General features: G+C 45.7%; 1 protein-coding gene across 11 annotated transcripts in view; it reads right to left on the bottom strand.

Moving 5' to 3' along the window:
• The window catches only part of RALGPS1 (Ral GEF with PH domain and SH3 binding motif 1), a 294,614-nt gene extending 277,434 nt beyond the window's left edge, over positions 1 to 17,180 (bottom strand). For 4 of the 11 annotated variants that reach the window (XM_072777977.1, XM_072777976.1, XM_072777969.1 and 1 more), the window contains exon 1: positions 17,031 to 17,179. The gene's annotated coding sequence lies outside the window, so the exon portion shown is untranslated. Of the gene's footprint in view, positions 1 to 17,030 lie in introns of all 11 variants that reach the window. The other 7 variants (XM_072777973.1, XM_072777979.1, XM_072777971.1 and 4 more) reach the window with 6 other exon arrangements.
• Positions 17,181 to 19,212: the final 2,032 nt, after the last annotated feature.

Raw genomic sequence — 19,212 nt, 5'->3', positions numbered from 1 at the left:
TTCCTCCTGACTCCTTGGCTTTCAGCAGTGCCACAATTCCAGACGCTAACATTGTGTGCTTTATCTCCTTATGTGCTTTGAATCCACAAACCCCTTTCTCATCTCCGTCTGTTGACTCATCATCTTACCTTTCACAGCAACTAGAACTTCTCAGAGAGGACAAAAAAGATGACACTTGAAGCTGGGAAACCTTTTACCCAAAGCTTGCTCTTCCTCTATCTCTTGCATGCCTTGTTTATTTCCCTATATACTGTGGATCTTTCAGTGTGTGCTCTCTAGTGCTCTTTTCCTATTTGTTCATTTTCAAATGAGGATAGGTAAGGCCTGGCCTGATATTTACTCAAAAATTGTAGAAAGATTCTCTTTGGTCCCCTCTCTATTCACCCTAATGGATTCAAGGCTTCTCAGACGGGGCCATGGGTGAAGACCCAGCACTGCATCTGTTACTCAGCACCTGGGACCACTCGTCAGTGGCTGCCTTCTCATCTCTTGCCTCAGTTTCCTCTTCTATAACACTGGAAAGTTAAGCTAATCTTTAAACATCACCAAGCTCTACATTTTTATGGTATGGTATATCCATATGTCATACGGGTTTAAAGTTTCATTAATTTGGAACCAATTATCAAGGATTTTGCTAAATATGTGTATAAACAAGTAATAACCTGTTTGGGATCCCTGGGTGGCTAGCGGTTTAGCGCCTGCCTTTGGCCCAGGGCGCGATCCTGGAGACCTGGCATCAAATCCCACGTCAGGCTCCCGGTACATGGAGCCTGCTTCTCCCTCTGCCTATGTCTCTGCCTCCCTCTTTCTCTCTGTGTGACTATCATAAATAAATAAAAATTTTAAAAAAAAGTAATAACCTGTTTAAGAAAAACTCGGTGTACTTTATTTAAATTCAAGCAAACCACAAATATTAAGCTCAAAAAATAGACTACATTTGATTATACATAAGAAAGAAGAGAATTATGATTTACTAAGACCGAGCAGAGTACATGCTCTGGAGAGGTACTGGATATAAAATGTATACAAGAAAAAAAAAAAACATATTCAAGGAAGCAGAAACTATACACAAGCAATTGAGTTAGCCTTTCTCTCCCTGTCAGTCTGCCCAGAATCCCGTCAATTCCAGAATTTTCTGTCTTGTCTAAACACTGAAAACCAAGTGGAAATGCTGTAATAACTATGTTATCACAAGGCCATTTTCAGAGCCCACAGATATTATAAGGGATAACACTGCTCGAGAGCTTCCTATTGGCACACACACTCTACAAACATTATCCCATTTAATCCCAGCAACCACCTGCTAGGGGACTCACTCCTTCATGGTCTCTGGCACTCTAACATGTCCTGCTGGGCATGCCAAGAATGCAAGGTCCTGACCAGCTTTTACCCAAGCCATTTTTCAGGGCTGTACTTGCTGTGAACAGCCTGGAGGGATGAGACAACATCTCCCTCAGGGCTGAAAAGCAGGCTTGCTTACTGCCTGCTATAAAGCAGCAGGTCCCCCAGATCAGTGCTTCCAGCTGTGACACAGAAGCACAGCACATGGCATCACCCCCATGGGATGTGGAGGAAGGGAAATGGACATACACAGTGATGTTTTTTATGCTAGTAATAAAGTCCTTTGTCTGGGACTCATGCATTCCACATAAAAAAAGAAAGTAAACAGGAAAAGTTTTGCCTCCTAACTCCTCCTAACCTGAGTCCTATAGTTCATCTCTCCTAGATCCCACAACACAGCTCAGTATACATCTTCCTGTCTTTACCTCCAGGTTTTGTCCTTTCACTCAAACTCATCTGGAGTTTCCACTGCAACATAAGGTCAAGCTTACCAATTCTTTCCAGCATTGAAAGCCAAATGTCCCAACAATGTAATAATCATCCCTTCCCTTGTTATTGTGTAACTCCCGGTGGCTCATGAATTAAGCTCCTATGCAAGTTAGCAAAGAAATCACTTCTTTACCAGTCTATTTAACTGCTCTTACCCAAGCACCATATGAAATTAATAAATTATTGCTTTATAATAAGTTGTGAAGGCTCGACCATTTATCAGCCATATGTACCCAGCGAATCTCCACTACTCTGAGACTCCACATCTGTTAAATAGAGCCAGTATTAGTGAGGCTGGCCAATAGCCACCCTCCTCTCCTTCTTTAGTAACAGAAATTCTGGTTTTTAGATGGACACATGGTTTCCCTGAATATAGATTATATTTCTCAACCTCCTTTACTGCTGGGTGTGGCCATATGGCAAGATTAGGCCAATGGTATGCAAGAAGTGTCATGGAAAGTGGCCCTCAAAGGCTGGAATGCCGATACAAAAACTAGAGCTTCAGCAGCCATTTCGGGTCTTGAAATGACCTCAGACTTAGAAGCCATTTCCAAGATAGCCTCATAATGGAACAAGATAGAAGGAACCCAAGTCTCTGACCATGTAGGCTCTATAACTACCCTGAGCTAATTACCTCCTGACTTCTCACACATAAGAGAGAAATTTCCATCTTATTCATGTCTTTGTTATTTTAGTTTTCTGTCACTTGTACCCCAAACTACAGAAATAGTTCCCTCATAAGGAGAAAGATAGGGTTATATGAGAATATGTAGGACAGCCCAGGTGGCTCAGCGGTTTAGCGCCACCTTCAGCCCAGGGCATGATCCTGGAGACCAGGGATCAAGTCCCATGTCGGGCTCCCTGCATGGAGCCTGCTTCTCCCTCTGCCTGTGTCTCTGCCTCTCTCTCTCTCTCTCTCTCTCTGTGTGTGTGTGTGTCTCATGAATAAATAAATAAAATCGTAACAAAAAAAAATTTTTAAAGAGAGAATATATATCACAAAAGATATCCAATTGGTATCTATTTTTATATTTCCCCAAAAAAAGGTCTTGCACTGTTTTCACACATAGCAGACAAACTCAAATATTTGTTGAAATAAACATGAATCTAGAAGAATGAAGGCCATTTCATTGCCCTAAAAAGTTTTCTAATGTTTTTACCAATTTATTTTTCCAGATGAATATCACTATTTTGTCAAATCTTATAGACTATCTCATTGGAATTGTCAACATTTGGAGACTTGGTATTGTCACTAGTACTGTGTTCAGACTTCCCCGAAAAGAGGCAGAAATTAAATGATTGCTTATCAACCTAATGATTTTCATCCTATCCATAAAAAAGCATTTAATAAGAGGCTACTCAATAACAAGTCTAGTCGTAAAAATGAGACTAATTAACACACAAACATCAAGTAAATAATCTCTAATGCCACCTCCCCCAATACCCACCAAAATATTCAGGGAGATAGAAGAGGTGACACAAATCTAAACCATCACTAAAGACTAAAGCTAGTGTGCTACTCTGTCCTTATCTCCTCTAATTGTTGATCCAGATCCTCTTGCCTCTCTTCTTCATAGCCAACCGAACTTTGATCGTGGCTCGTGGGCTTAGTGCTGTTTCATCTCCTTTCAAGTAATGTTTCTGTGATTCTCCATTGTCAAACTTACCCTCTCAGTGTTTGAATCTTTACCAGTGGATCTGGCCTTCCCTCCCATATGGTGATATTCACACAGCTGAACCGAGTTTTGCTTAAGTTCTTCTTTCTGTCACACACGTACTACAGTGGTGGGTTCAGTCCAGCACAGGTATCTACAGAGGTACTCTCACAAAGATTGTACCATCATCATCACCAAAATTATTACTGTCATTCATTGAACCATTACTGCGTGACGGATACTTTGTTAAGCACCCTCCCCGTACTAATATACCACTGAGTCCTTACAATAATTATCTAAGCTGGGCATTGTTATCTCACCCATTTAAAGTTAGAAAACTCGGAATACCTGGGTGGCTTGGTGGGTTGAGCGTCTGTCTTTGGCTCAGGTCATAATCCCCAGTGTCCTGGGACTGAGCTCTGTATCAGGCTCCTGGCTCAGAGGGCAGTCTGCTTCTCCCTCTCCCTTTGCCCTTCCCCCTGCTCATGTATTCTCTCTCTCTCAAATAAATAAATCTTTTTTAAGAATTATAAAGTGAGAAAACTCACCCTAGTGAGTGAGGCTCCAAAAGGTAGGTAACTTACCCAAGGATACACCATCCATAACAGCATCTTCACTGGCTATGGTAGTGCATCCTTGGCAAATGTAGAATTTGAACCCAGCTCAGTCAGCTCTAAATTCTGAACCATTTCTCTATGTTCCATCCCACGAAAGTTGAGTGGTGTTTTATGTTCTGTACTGGTACACATACTCCCATCCACTCACCTGTTCCCTTCTTTTTGCTAAGCATTGAAGTTTTTAAACTCAGTGAACATTAATCTTTTCTTTTTTTTTTCCTTTCCTAAGGGGAAAATGGCTTCATACCGCAGTGGCACCCTGATATTAAGGACAGCTACTCCCCTCAAATTATCTCAGATTCTTTCTCCCCATCCCTCAGCTGTGGTTTTCAGCACCAGGGCCAGTGCCAACCAGGTCTCTGCCCCTGTCTTTGGGTTCAGAGAAATCCTTAGTATATGTGCTGCCGAAGCGAGCACTTCAGAGAAATCCTTAAAGACACATGTGGAATCATATGGCAGATTCTTGTTGGCTCGTTCAGAATTTTTTTTTTTTTTTTTTTTTGGCTCGTTCAGATTAAAGGCTCTTCACTGGGTTCTGGAAGCTGACCTCAGTCAGGTATTCAGGCCTACCAGGGGGACAAACTCCCACTTTTGCCAATTTAGGACCCCTCCATGAGTCCTAACCTAACACAAGACCCATCTATAAGTTCTGGAGATTGTATAACAGGCTCTGACCTGCTACCCAACCTCAGGATACATTAGGGGACCAAGGATGCACGCATCAGTCACAGGGCTCTAACACCACCTTAGTCCAGTCTGCATGGTTTTATCATCTTCCCAGGACTTCCTCCCACAGTTCTGATATCTCCCTTTTGTAGGATCTAGACACACACTCTTCCCACCAACGTTGCTGACCCATCCTGAACCTCAGAACTTTGGATGGATCCCCAACTTTCCTGCTTCAGAAGCCAAAGATTTCAGACCAAAAAAAAAAAAAAAACCTATAAGGCATGAATAGGCTGCTCAAGAAGGTCCTCCGGGAAGCTGAAGGGTTGAGATACTGGCTGGAGCCAAGAGCATCCCTTAGTCTTTTGCACACAGAAAAAAGGTAACTAAAATGATCTCTCTCATGTGAGACTGGCTCCAGCATTAGTGAAAATAAGCATGTCAGTGGGAGGCCCTGGAGTACCCAGCTTCATGGGGAAGGGGCAGAGGCCCTGCAGAGAGAGAGCTGGAAGGGATGCCCCACCCACCAATGTCCATATCCTCATCTTCCTATCTAAGAAGAATGTTCCTTTTTTACCTCCTTCCTCACTGAAACCTTCTCTTGCTCCTTCTCTGGCCTTGCACTATGCCCTACCCCTCATGCTGATGCTCCCCAGCACTCCAGCCAGGATCTTCTGCTCAGTAGAACCTTCCAGGGCCAGCTATAAGGATGACCCCAAGTCTGTCTCTCTCTCTCTAGACTGGTGGGGCACTGGAATCACCTGTGAAAACTGCAACATATAAATGACTGGTCTCTCTCTCCCAAATACCACAGAGGATTCTGATGTTCCAAAGACTGAGAACCAGTGCTCTGGCCCAGAGCATTAGTCTGAGTCTAAGACTGGCAGGCCAGCTGCCAAATGCTATCCCACAGGTACCCTAAACTTAGTTCGGCTATTGCCAAACCTGGATTCACTACTTCTCCTCAACCCAATACCCGCTTCCTCTTCTTTATCTCTGTGACTGGCCCAGCCCCTCACATCACTAAAGTGACAAACCCTGACATTGCCCTCCCATCCGCAAAATTTGTAAAGAGGGAGGCCTCTACCTCAGTTTCTCTCGAACATGCCTCTTCCTCTCCATCCCCATGGTCAGGTTCAGGGACAAAGTCCTGAACTCATCTTCCACATACCATCTCCTCCCACACCAACCATCCTCTATACAAGGATCATAACTGACAGTGTTTCCCTCTTCCTGCAACTCTGGAATGATTCTCCACTGGCCACAGGATAACATCTAAAGTCCCAAGCACTGCCTTCAAGTCCCTCTGAGTACTGACCCCAAACCACCTCTCCGATCTCATCTCTGGCAGGCTCCTCCTCCCTGTCTTCACTAGCCTCACCCTCCAACACACTTGGCTCAGCATTCCTGAGATTCGGCATGCTCTCTCCCCACTGTCTGCTTTCTCTCCCATGTCCCTCTTCACCTGAGAAACTGAAGATCTCTCTTTAAAATCCTGTGAGTTTGATTCCACCCCACTAGCTTCCATTTCCACTGCTTTCCACCCCAGACACAGCATCATCATCATTTATTTACTCCTCTCTGTCAGGTCTGTGGGCTCCTAGGGCAAAGCCTGCAGAGTCATGCTTTGCATGCACAGTGGATGTTTACTTCATGAATGAAAACCGCTCATGAGATCAAGAAGCAAAGGAAGCAACCAATCTTTAAAGCAATAAAAATAAAGCCACCTGCTATCTTGGAAAACATAGCAGGTATTGTTTCAATAATAGACGCTTTTGGGGCACCTGGGTGGCTCTGCCTTCAGCTCAGGTCATGATCCCCAGGTCCTGGGATCGAGTCCCACATCAGGCTCCCCACAAGAAGCCTGCTTCTCCCTCAGCCTGTCTCTGCCTCTCTCTGTGGGTCTCTCGTAAATAAATAAATAAAATCTTTAAAAAAATAGATGCTTTTGGTAATAGATAGGAGTTCTGAAAAAGAAGAGTGAGCAAGTAGAGAATTAATCAGGGAATGCCTGCACAGATCAAGAAAACAGCACCGTGATCACCAACCACCAGGGTATGAACCTTGCAGCATCTCCCTAACACTCAGCACTCCGGCCACACTGGCTCTCTCTCAATTTGCCACCCTGCCCTTGCCCCAATGGGGACTATGACCATGCAGCAGCTGCCACCTCTTCACCTGGTCAAGTCCAACTCATCTTTCCTCTGGGAAGCCACTCTGGGCCTCCTACCAAGTAAAGCCACCCTGTTTACTGTCTCCAGGCACCTTGTATTCCTGTAGCCATTGTTAGTGCTATAATTAATGTTTCCTATACTTGTTTGCTATTGTTGTTTTACTTATTTTTATACTTCTTTAACTTTGCTACTAGACTATGAACTAAAAGATAGCAAGGATCAGATTCATCTTTTTCTTATACTGGGACCCCACACTCAGCAGGCCCTGAACGGAACTGGATGGATGATGGATGGATGGATGGATGGATGGATGGACAGACGAACTGGAAGATAGCCAAGAACAAGGAATATGCTGCCTTTCATTACTGCTACAATACTTTCATATCATCCAGCTCTCTTCACTCTGACTCAACCTACAAAAAGCAATCTTGGATTTTAAAACTGAGGCTTACATGGGGCACTTGGTAGGCTGTTAGTAGAGCATACAACTCTTGATCTTGGGGTTGTGAGTTCGAGCCCCACACTGGGCAGAGAGATTACTTTTAAAAAATAAAAGATAAAACTGGGGTTTTCCTACTGAAGAAAGGATGCACACACCAGTGATAGTCCTGTTTACTTGGAAAGCAGGTGTCAGAGCAAACTGACACACATGGCATTCCAGCTCCCTACGCGGTGATTTTTCTATAATACCATGCAGCTCTCTCTGTTCCACAAAGATACTGGCTATATTGATAAAACTAGGTTCCAAGAATCATTCAGCCCTTGAGAACCCCCCAAGATCATGAAGAAGCTCCCTAAGATCAATACACGTATTGTCAACAGATCACAGAGGCACTGTCTCCCCTCAGCCAGTCACCACCACCAGATCCCAGGGCTGTACACTTAGGTCAGGCCTTAGTTCCTCTTCTCACACACTCACGCTGATGACTCAACAAAGGACTTTGATGCAGAGGTGTTCATCAGACATAAATGCTTCTTCATGGACACGGTCTATGTGCAACATTATATGACCTGCAGGCAGCTGTTAGAAAGTGCAATGTGCAAGTGAATGTGCTGAAGTCCACAGGTTTTGCTGGGTGGGGAATCAGGACACCTGAGTGTGAAACCCTGACAAAGTCCCTGCCCTCAGCCCCAAGGTGGGAGTGTGGCCTCAATGCACTCTAACTTTCAGGATAGACTGACTACATCTGATGAGGGCAAAAGCCAAAACAGTGCTCAATGCAAAAGAGCCCTGCAGCAGTATACCCAGAGATAAAGTAGAGAGCTAACAGGAGCAACCTGGCATCTTTTGAAAAAGCAAAAGAGTGTTATATATCAATCATCAACTAACTTCTAATCTTATCAAAAAGCTTTCCAACAAGAATAAATTCTAATCTTAGTTGTCAACCAATCAGTACATGCATCAGTTACTTCCTGTACTTTAGCCACTTACAAGTGAGATCAGGGTTTCCCTAGACCCTAGAATGAAACCACACCTTAAACCCATCAACTCCAAATTGAACTCCTTAAGTTCAATTATCAGGCAATTAAAATAACTAAAACCAAGAGAAACTATCACAAGTATCTCTTTCAATGAATTCCTATTTCCTTATCTCCCCTATGGCTCTTCCAGTGTCAGAAACCACACCTTGAAGCAGCACGGATGTGAGAAGAGACCCTAGAGGAACCCTCAGCTTCTCCCACAGCCACATCCTGAGCAATCTATTAAACCTCCCTGAGCTTCCATTTTCTCCTCTGCACCTCAAAGACTGCCCTGCTAGAATCACTATAAAGGTGTCAAGAGACTTTGTAAAGTGTTGAGATATTTTATAATGAAGGGACCTCAGATCCAACAACCATCCCATTTTATAGACTCAAATCACTTACTGGACACTCACCATTTACTTCATTTGTTCATTCAACAAACATTTGTGGGGTACCCACTATGTGCCAGATGCTATGCCAGGCACTAAGGACTCAATGATGAGCAAATCAGCCCTAGTCCATGATCTGACAGGACTGCATTACATTGCATTATAGGAGACAGACATCACCAACCTCTCCACCACAGAGCATATCGTTATACCCTGCAGGCCACGCTAATGATTTGGTCTTTTTTCTAAAAGAAATTACAAGCCACCAAAGGGTTTTACGCAGAAGAAATGACATAATCAGATCATTCTGGCTGCCTTATACTAGCCCTGGGCTAGGCCCAGGATATGGCAAGAACAAATGCAGGCTCTTTCTCTACAAAATCTGGTGGGGGTGGGGGGCGGGGTGTCACCAGGAAGTCATCATCACTCTCACAGTGTTATTAATGCTACAGCAGTGTGCTACAAGAGCCTGTGGGGGAACAATCTATAAATGCTAGTGGGCCAAAAGTTTTGGAGATATGGTGCCTGGAGGAAAAATAAAACAAAGCACAGCTACAGAAAGCACACAAAATAAGAAATATCTCAAAATAGTGAAAAGTCACTAATTCCACATAACAAACTTTACTGCCACAAAAAGAGACACACAGCATATTCTCCTGAATTTATTAACTTGTTTTCCATAAATATTTAATTACTCAGAAATGTATCAAAACCACAGATTTCTCTTGACCTAGTTATCAAGCTTATACAAGAGTGAGAATGACTGTATTCAATAAACAAGAATTTAATTACATTCATTAATCTTTCTTTCATCTTTAATAAGATGATTTTCAAAGAAAACTTTTGACTGTTGAGCCCAAACATCTAAATTTCTTCTGATTACTCAACTAATTGTGTTAAACCTTCAAATAAAACCTTATAATAAAAATATTTAAATCCTAAAGAGGAAAAGTATATTGTTGTATCAGTTCATAGAAAAGACCCTCTATTTACATGGAATCACACAACAAGGAAGGAGACAGAAAGAACTTGGGAAAGCAGCATATATTTCCTGTACCAGCCAGAGACAGGGCCCACCCTCAGGGTGACTCCATCCTCTCCCTCACCAGCAGTCAATTGCTTTTGTGGGAGCCAAGGCCTGTATCTGCAGTCCCAACAAAGGCTGAGCTCTGAGTGCTCTTACTAGCCTCTGTCACCAAGGACATCTGAGTTTTAAGATATTCCTTGTGCAATAACTCACATAACTTCCACAGGCAGTAAATTAATATTCCCCAAAAGCATCCTACAAGCCCTCTAACAATAGCTAAATAGCTAAATAGCTAACAATAGCTAAAGAGATTCTAGCTCACAATAACTGGGTGTTCCTAATGTGTGAACACTATGCTAAGATGATGATTCTGCAACATCTCCTCGAAGCCTTTGAGGAATCAAGGAGGTAAGTACCATCACACTTCCCGTACCAATGAGGAAACAGAGAAATGGTCGCTTGCCCAAAGCCACCACGGTTGTGAGTGGTAGAGTCAGGACCTAGACCCACACTGGCCTGAGTCTGCACTTTAAGGTCTATCCTATCCATCACTCTGATGTCAGGAGATAAATCTCCTATAAAGAACAAAAAGAACAAAAGCTCTGTAGAAAAACCGTGGGATGATGTGCCATCATCTGGGTCTTCATGGCTTCTGCTCTCCTCCATAAGTGCACATGAAACAAGCCTCGCATGTGCCTCCCCTTGGGGAAAAGTCGTGGAATTGATCAGTGTAGGTGATCCAAAGTGTAGGTGCTCACAATGGTACTGGGAGGGAAACCATCTTTGAGAAGAGTTCATGTGAAAAAGGTGGAGGAAACACAGACAAACCCATAGCCTAGAGTCATCAGGGCCTATGAGGACTGTCCTAGGAACTCCTTAAGCACTTTGTGACTACAGAGCTGGTTTCTCGGACACCATGGACATCACTGTCACCAACCCATTAGCACCATTACCACTACTACTAGAACCCAGAGAAAACAGCCAAAAAGGTGCTTCTCAGTGCTCCCAAAGAACCATGGATAACATGTGAGCAGTCTTACACATCAGTTTTCTCTCAGGCACCGTGCTGATCGCCAGACTGCATCATTTCACAGAATCTTCAAAAAGAGTCTTGAGTTAGGTGACACTGCTATCCCCATTTTACAAACCAGTAAACCAAGACTCACAGAGAGGGAGACTCTTGCCCACGGCCTTCTGTAATGAAAGAACCAGAAACTGAACCCAGGTCTGCTTGGCTCCAGAGCATTAATCTGCTTAGCCACTTCATTCAAGTCTTCTGTCATAGTTGCCGTCCAGCCACTTTCTGCTTGCATGTGACTTTTCCACTAACTATGAGTTTCTCAAAGGCAGGGACAGAACCCTTTCACCTCCATATGCCCAGCATACAGCAAGGAAAGCTCAAAGCAGGAACCCAGCAAGGCTGGGGAGTGAATGTTCACATAAAGGAAGTAAAGCCCCCCTCCTTTTAAGAAAGTGGCCCTAGAAATGCCCCAGGATGCTCCTCACAGAAGCCAACCCAAACAGCTGCCCACTACCCCTGGTCAAAATCTACAGAACATCTATCTACTCAGCTCCCTTGAGCCTGCTCCTCCACAACCCACCTTAAGGGAAGGATGAACAGGCAGACATCTGAGGAAAGGCAAGGTAGGCTTCAGCAAGTATGAGCAGTTCATTTTTAGAGTTGTCTTTTTTTTTCTGCTTCCCCCTCTCATCCTGGAGTATCTGGAGAAATATTTCTTTCCTCTCTCACCTCCAAGATTTTTTGGACAAGTATTACCAGCCACACCCAAAGCCTATAGCTAATATATGGCACAACACATTCTTGTCTCAGAGTCAGCACTCAAATACCTGAAAAGTAAAGGAATAGAGCCCAAAGACTATGTTTCACCAAAGACCTAACAGCTTATCAATAAGAGCTTGTCAATATATTCTTATCAATAAGAGCATGTCAATAGCCATGATGGAGGAGAGGCCCATCACAATAGGCACAAAGAACCTACCCTGAAGTCTCAGCAGCAAAGAAATCAGGAGAGTTTCCCTGTGCAAGGAAGAACCACAGACAACGCAGTGCATGCTATAATACAATGCATACTCCGATCAAGGCAGGCACACAATGAAAGTCAAGGGAACAGAAACAAGAGTGGTCACATGGGCCTAAAAGAAGAGAGTAGGCTTTACAAAGGAGGGGGAGGCCATTCCCAAATCATGGAAGGTGAAATCATTGTTTCCTGCCTCCATGACCCCCATACTGCTCACAGCCCCAACATCGGGCCTATCATATTGTTCTGTAATCAGTGGCTTGTGTGCCTATCTCCCTGCATAGTATGTGGGCATCTCAAAGCCAAGGACTTTGGTCACTGTCCACAGCTCACCCTCAACTGCCCAGTAAATATCTAACTGACAAAGAATAAAAGAGTCTATGTCAGGTTACTAATAACAAGGCAGCTACCCCCTCTTGAGTATCTACTACAATCTGCTATCCCTGCAAGTACTTGGTATGCATGATCTCATTTTCTCTGCACAAAAACCTCAAAGGGCAGATTTTATTATCATCAGCCATTTTATACATAAGGAAAGTGAAATTCAGAAAGATTAGGTAGATTGTCCCAAGTCAGACAGCCAGTAAGTAACAGCTGAACTCTGAATCAAGGGTTGAATGGAAAATCAGTTTTCAATTACTAGTAAACAAATCCCTTTTCCTTTCTCTTTCTGTCATCTGCCTAGCATCCAGATATGCGGATTGCCTGTAATCTATTGTTCAATGAGACCAAAGCCATTTGTTTCCTAGAAAAGAACAAGGGATGTCCCTTGCTACTCCTCTAAACAATGACTGCTAACCATTACTGAGTAAACATCATTGGGGGGAGGGGGGGCTGGGAGACACAGACCAAACTGTGCTTACAACATCAGTCAAAAACATTTATTGGGCAGCCCTGGTGGCTCAGCGGGTTTAGCACCGCCTCCAGCCCAGGGTGTGATCCTGGAGACTCCAGATAGAGTCCCACATCAGGCTCCCTGCATGGAGCCTGCTTCTCCCTATGCCTGTGTCTCTGCCTCTCTCTCTGTGTGTATCTCTATAAATAAATAAAAAATGTTAAAAAAAAAAAAATACGGGATCCCTGAGTGGTGCAGCGGTTTGGCGCCTGCCTTTGGCCCAGGGCGCGATCCTGGAGACCCAGGATCGAATCCCACGTCGGGCTCCCACTGCATGGAGCCTGCTTCTCCCTCTGCCTGTGTCTCTGCCTCACTCTCTCTCTGTGTGACTATCATAAATCAATAAAAAAATTTTTTTTTTAAAATACCCAAGAGCTTTAAAAAAAAAAAAAATTTATTAAGGAGGAACTGGTATGTACCAATTGGAACATTTTCCAATGTTTATTTATTTATTTATTTATTCATTCATTCATTCATTCATTCATTCATGAGAGAGAGAGAGGCAGAGACACAGGCAGATGGAGAAGCAGGCTCCATGCAGGGAGCCCGATGTGGGACTTGATCCCAGGACTCCAGGATCACGCCCTGGGGCCAAAGGCAGGTGCTAAACCGCTGAGTCACCCAGGGATCCCAACTACTTGCCTTTAAAAAGAGAATTCATGTGTGGTATTTTTTTTTTTAACTTCTTAAAAAAAAAAAGATCAAAAACACCATTTAAAAACACCACTTTTTGCCAGGCCTCTCCCAAATGCTCGCATACATACAACTGCAACCATGAAGAATGTATGCTTATGAACAAAAACTGGATGAACTTAATATGTGGTAAAACAGGACTGGGCAACAGCCTTTGTCTTTCATGCTGAGGTTCACCAATTTCACTAATGTTGCAAATGTTTTTGAAAATAAATCAACAGAATTTCTTTTTTTTGTTTTTGTTTTTGTTTTTTTTCAGAATTTCTAAGATAGAGATACAACATACATATAAGCAGCAGGGATAATTTGCCACACCTTCCTGAACTCCTTCATCTGTTCCTTCAACAAGTACTGAATGGGCATCTACTGTGTGCTAGGCAAAGTACTAGACAGATTTTTTTTTTTTAAAGGACTAAACAGCAGGTCATTAGTTTCTTCCCTCCTGCCTTTCAGGAAAATATGGACAGCATGCTAATGAGAAGAATGCCAGAGCAAGGACCACCCTTCATGTTTGTAGTCTAACACCATTCTTATTCAGCCTAGAAAATGGAGTTCTGGGGAAAGCAGTTGTTCAACGTTACATAAGTGAAGGCTTCAGGATTACCGTCCTGCTCTCCCTACATGCTTCATGCTGTTCTTTTATGTTGAAAGATACACAGACAGAGAGGGAAGAAATGGACCCTAACATTAGTGCCTTGCCCTAACATTAGTGACTGAATTATCAGGTGCTTTCACATATCCTGTGTCATTTATTCTTCATAACCTCTCAAGATGGGCATGATCACCCTTGTTCCACAAACAAGGAAAACAAAGCCCTGAGAAGCTGAGAAACTGGTGCATAAGGCTTCCTACACAGACCTGTGTGACTTCCAAGCCAGAACCTTCACCCTCCATACTCAACAGGAAAATCAATTTAAAAAGGCAGTCTGCAGGGAGGGGTGGGGGAGCCTGGGTAGCTCAGTTGGTGAAGCATCTGACTCTTGATTTCAGCTCAGGTCACGATCTCAGGGTCCGGAGAGCTCCACGCTCAGCGTGGAGTCGGCGTGAGATTCTCTCCCTCTCCCTCTACCCCTCCCCCCACTCACACACCCTCTCTCTTGAATGAATGAATGAATGAATGAATGAATAGATAGATAGATAGATAGATAAATAAATAAATAAATAAATAAATAAATAAATAAATAAATAAATAAATAAAATCTTTTAAAGATAAAAAGGTAAACTGGCGGGCAGCCCGGGTGGCTCAGCGGTTTAGCTGCCGCCTTCAGCCCAGGGCCTGATCCTGAAGACCCGGGATCAAGTCCCATATCAGGCTTCCTGCATGGAGCCTGCTTCTCCCTCTGCCTGTGTCTCTGCTTCTCTCTCTCTCTCTCTCTCATAAATAAATAAATAAATAAATAAATAAATAAATAAAATATTTTTTAAAAAAGGTAAACTGGGGCCATATCACAGAGAGCCTTAATATTTTCCATTAAATGAAGTTTCTCTCTCAACTCTGGGTGTTGTCACTCCAATAATAACAATCAAAAAGCCAATCTCTTTATTATTCAATGCATGTTCTAACTTTTGTGTGCCACCAAGATGGGCTTTCCTTTTCACCCACAGAGGCTATCCAGAAGGCAGCAATCTCTGAGAACCACTTATACAGTTTCTGCCAGGACAGAAAGGAACATTGCCAATACTGCTTCTAGACCCTCTGGGCACCTGCCACACAAGCACAGGCCCCAGTAAGGAACCACCCCTGAGACACCATCCCCATGATGTCACTGGTTCACCACCAGACCAGCTGAATGATAGTGAGAGAGGCCAGCACCATGGTGGTTGGCCTCCAAAAGCTTCATAGCCTCTAAAATAAAGAAAAACACAGCCCAGTGCAGGAGAAGCCTCCTCCTGCCTTCTCTCTGTCCATGCAATGCGGGTAGGAGAAATGACAGTTTGGAATGATCAAATTGCTAGTGAATAGAGGTACTGGGTGCCAAAAGGTCATACACATGGGTACAAGACATCTTCTGGAGAGGATGGAGCCCTCTCACCTTGATTAAGTCTTCTCTCTGCCCCTGTAGGAAGCTATGAAATTCTCAATTCTCACATTCCCTTCTATTTAGTGTCTCCCTTTCGGAATGTGGTAAAATCAGAGCTCCTACTTGGCTGGGGAGGGGGGAATTCCATAAGGCTCAAGTCTAAGACTTATGATCCAGGTCAGAGTCCTCAATGGGGGGTGGGGCCTAAAGGTCAGCAAACAATGAAATGTTCCTCACTTTCCACCTGCCATTGCTCCCTGCCACAGCTCCCTCAGAGGTCTTAATCCGAGTCACATCTGAGACTGTCCTTTGGGGACTCTCTGCCACAAACCTCATCCCAAATTCAAATAAGAAAATGGTTTGCTAATTAGAAATACCCTTTTCTTTAAACCCCCAGTCCCTGAGTCCAGCCTCCCCATCCCCAAAGAGGACAGAGATTCATAACTTTACACCACGATTTGCTCAGTAAGCATTTTTCCATCCTATCCTCACGAGGCCCCTGGGAGGCACACAAGGCAGGAAGCACGATCCTCAGATGTTCGTTTTGCAAAGGAAGACACAAAGCACGGAGAGGTGGAAGACTCTCCAGGGGTGACACAAAGGCGAAAGCTTCTGAACCCTCATTCCTGGTTCTTTCCCCTCGCCGGGCTGCCATGTCAATCTTTTGGAGACTGCCATTGCTAAGATCTGCAGCAGCATCTGCCACCAGGGCCCTCCAAGCTTCACACTAACTACTCTTCCAGGAAGCAACCTCTCTGATCATCGAATGGATGCCAACGCCGGCCGCAATCGAAGCTTGCCCTGGGCAACAGCAACAGAGAAAACCCCGGAGAAATGAAAAACGACGCGCCCCACTTAAGGCACAGCGTGGCATCGGAGAAGCCAGCAGCCTGAAAACCTGGGCGGCAGAGACGCAAGTCAGCCCCAGGAGAGGCACAGGCTGGCCTGGCCGGCCGCTCTGGCCCAGGAGCAACCCTCGAAGCCTCCAGAATCTTAAGAGAGCCCAGAGCTCTTGCGCTCACCCCAAAGCCCCCTGGACAACGGAGAGCTACATTCCCGTCTCCACGGACCACGCACCCTCCGCGCGCTCCTCACCTGGGGCGCCGCTTCCGGGCCTGCAACCACTCGGGGCCCCGCCCCCAGCCCCCCGCCCCTGCAGGTCTCCCTGGCCCCGCCCTTTGCACCTGCAGGTTTCCTCAGGCCCGGGCTCTCCGGCTTCGGGCTCACCTCGCAGCCCCCTCCCACAGCCAAATCCGAGGTCCCCCGGCCCCGCCCAACTGGCTCCATCAGCCCCGCCCCCGCACCTGCGGCCGGCGCCCACACCTGCGGCCCTTCCGACCAAGCCCGCCCGTTCCAGCCCACCTACGGCTCCCGGCCCGGCCCCCTGCGACCCCGAACCCGCCCGCACCCCCCGGCCCCCTGGCCCCGCCTCCCGCCCCGAGGCCCCTCCCCGGCCCAGCGGCCTCTCCGGGTCCCGCCCCCCCGCACCTGCAGCTCCCCGCGGCCCGGCCCTCAGGGCCCCGCCCCGCCCCGCCCCGCCCCGCGGGCCGCTCCTCTCACCGCCCGCTCTCGCCGCCGCCGCCGCCGCCGCCGCCGCCGCAGTCCCGGCCGGTCACCTTGACGCGGGCCGCAGTGGCTGCTGCCGCCTCCTCATGGCCCTGGGAGCGGCCCAGGCGGCAGCGGCGCCTTCGCTCGGAGGCCAGGGCCGGGCCAAGCCGGGCCGGGGCCGGGCCAGGCGCAGCTGGAGCGCGGGCCGACGCGGGAGCGCAGCCGGTACCCAGCCGCAGTAGGAACCGTCCGCTGCTGGGCCTGAGCGGCGGGCCGCGCAGCCAATCGGCGTGCGGCGCCCGACCAATCCTCCCAATCAGCTCGTCGCAGAGGCGGAGACACGCAAATCGGCCGGCTGGGCGCGCCAGTGCGCAGCCGCTGCAGCCCTGGTCCTCGCTGGCCTCGGCCTCGGCTCTAGGCGGGGACGCCCTCTCAGCCTGTGAGGATGCTCCGCGGCCCGCACACCCCTCTCAGCGCCCTGCCACGCCCATCTTCTTCCTAGAAATAGTGCATCTTATTCCCCGTACATCTCTCCAGGCCTCGTACAATTTCCCCCTTGAAATCCCTACTTAGGATTTACGGTTTTGAACAAAAAATGGTTTTGTGAGAGCATCACCGTAGTGCTCATTCTTTACAACCGAGAGGTAGGCATAGAACACAGAACGTCAGAGCCAGAAGACACCTCAGAGAGCCTGGGGTCCTACCCTTTTACTTTGCAGGTGGGCAAAATAAGGCCCCACGAGGTGAAGGGACTTGCCCGAGACCACACGAGTGTAAAGTGGGGAAATGAGCCTGTCTCTTGTCTCCCCGCTCCCACATCTTTTACTCTGCGCCAGGCACTATGAGATGGGAGGTTAAATTAATTGATTCCAGTCGCACAGGTAACAAGTTGCAAAGACCGTCAAGCCAGGTCTGTGAAACCCTGGAAGTCCAGAAGCACAGTAGGAAGCTCCTTCATCCTGCCTTACTCTGATTGATTCTTGGGCACACAGACATGGAGAACATCATTTCGGCAATTTTCAGATTCACTTGGAAGTAACATCAGAGTATGGAAAGATTTGGTTCCCATATCCTAAAGCTTAGGGAGGAAAAAAAGAGAAACTATAAAAAAGAAATAAAAGTCAGGGAGATGTGAATCAAAACTACAATGAGATACCACTTCACACCCTTGAGGATGGCTAAAACAAATAAGATGGACAATAATGGAGCTGGCGAGGAAGTGGAGAAATTGGAGCCCTCATACACCGCTTGTAAGAATGTAAAATGGTGCAGCCACTTTGGAAAACAGCCTGGCAGTACCTTAAAAGGTTAAATTTGGAGTTACTATATGACCCAGTAATTCCACTCTCAGAGACATGCCCAAATGAAAACATACATCCATAGAGAAACTTGTACATAAATGTTCATAACAGCGTTATTCATAATATCCAAGAAGAGGAAATAATGTAATGTCCATCAACTGATGAGTGGATAAATGAAATATGGCATATCTATGCAATGAAATATAAAAAGAAATGAAGTGATGATCCATGCTACAACATGGATGAACCATGACAACATGCTGAGTGGAAGAAGTCAGATCACATGATTCCATTTATATGAAATGTCCAGAACAGACAAATCTATAGAGAGAGAGAGTAGATTAGTGCTTGTCTAGGGCTGGGGGGCAAGGGGAGAATTAAGGGTAATGGCTAAGACAGGGAGTTTCTTTTTAAGGTGATGAAAATGTTCTAAATTGATTGTAGGGCTCGTTGCACAACTCTGAATATACCAAAAGCCATTGCATTGTACACTTTAAATGAGTGAATTATATAGTGTATGAATTATATCTTAATAAAGCTCTTTTAAAAAAACAGCCCAGGTAGCTCAGCGGTTTAGTGCTGCCTTTGGCCCAGGGCGTGATCCTGGAGACCCGGGATCAAGTCTCCATGCAGGGAGCCCGCTTCTCCCTCTGCCTGTGTCTCTCCCTCTCTCTCAATCTGTGTCTCTCATGAATAAATAAAAAATAAAAAATCTAAATAATAATAAATTAAAAATCTTTTTTTTTTAAAGCTATCATAGGGGCACCTGGGTAACTTAGTTGGTTGAGTGTCAGACTCTTGGTTTCACCTCAGGTCATGATCTCAGGGTCATGAGATCAAGCCCTACATCAGGCTCCATGCTCAGCAAGGAGTCTGCTTGAGATTCTCTCTCT

The sequence above is a fragment of the Canis lupus genome, chromosome 16, assembly GCF_048164855.1.
Source record: "Canis lupus baileyi chromosome 16, mCanLup2.hap1, whole genome shotgun sequence".
Taxonomy (NCBI): domain Eukaryota; kingdom Metazoa; phylum Chordata; class Mammalia; order Carnivora; family Canidae; genus Canis; species Canis lupus.
This window is presented reverse-complemented; position numbering and strand designations above follow the sequence as displayed.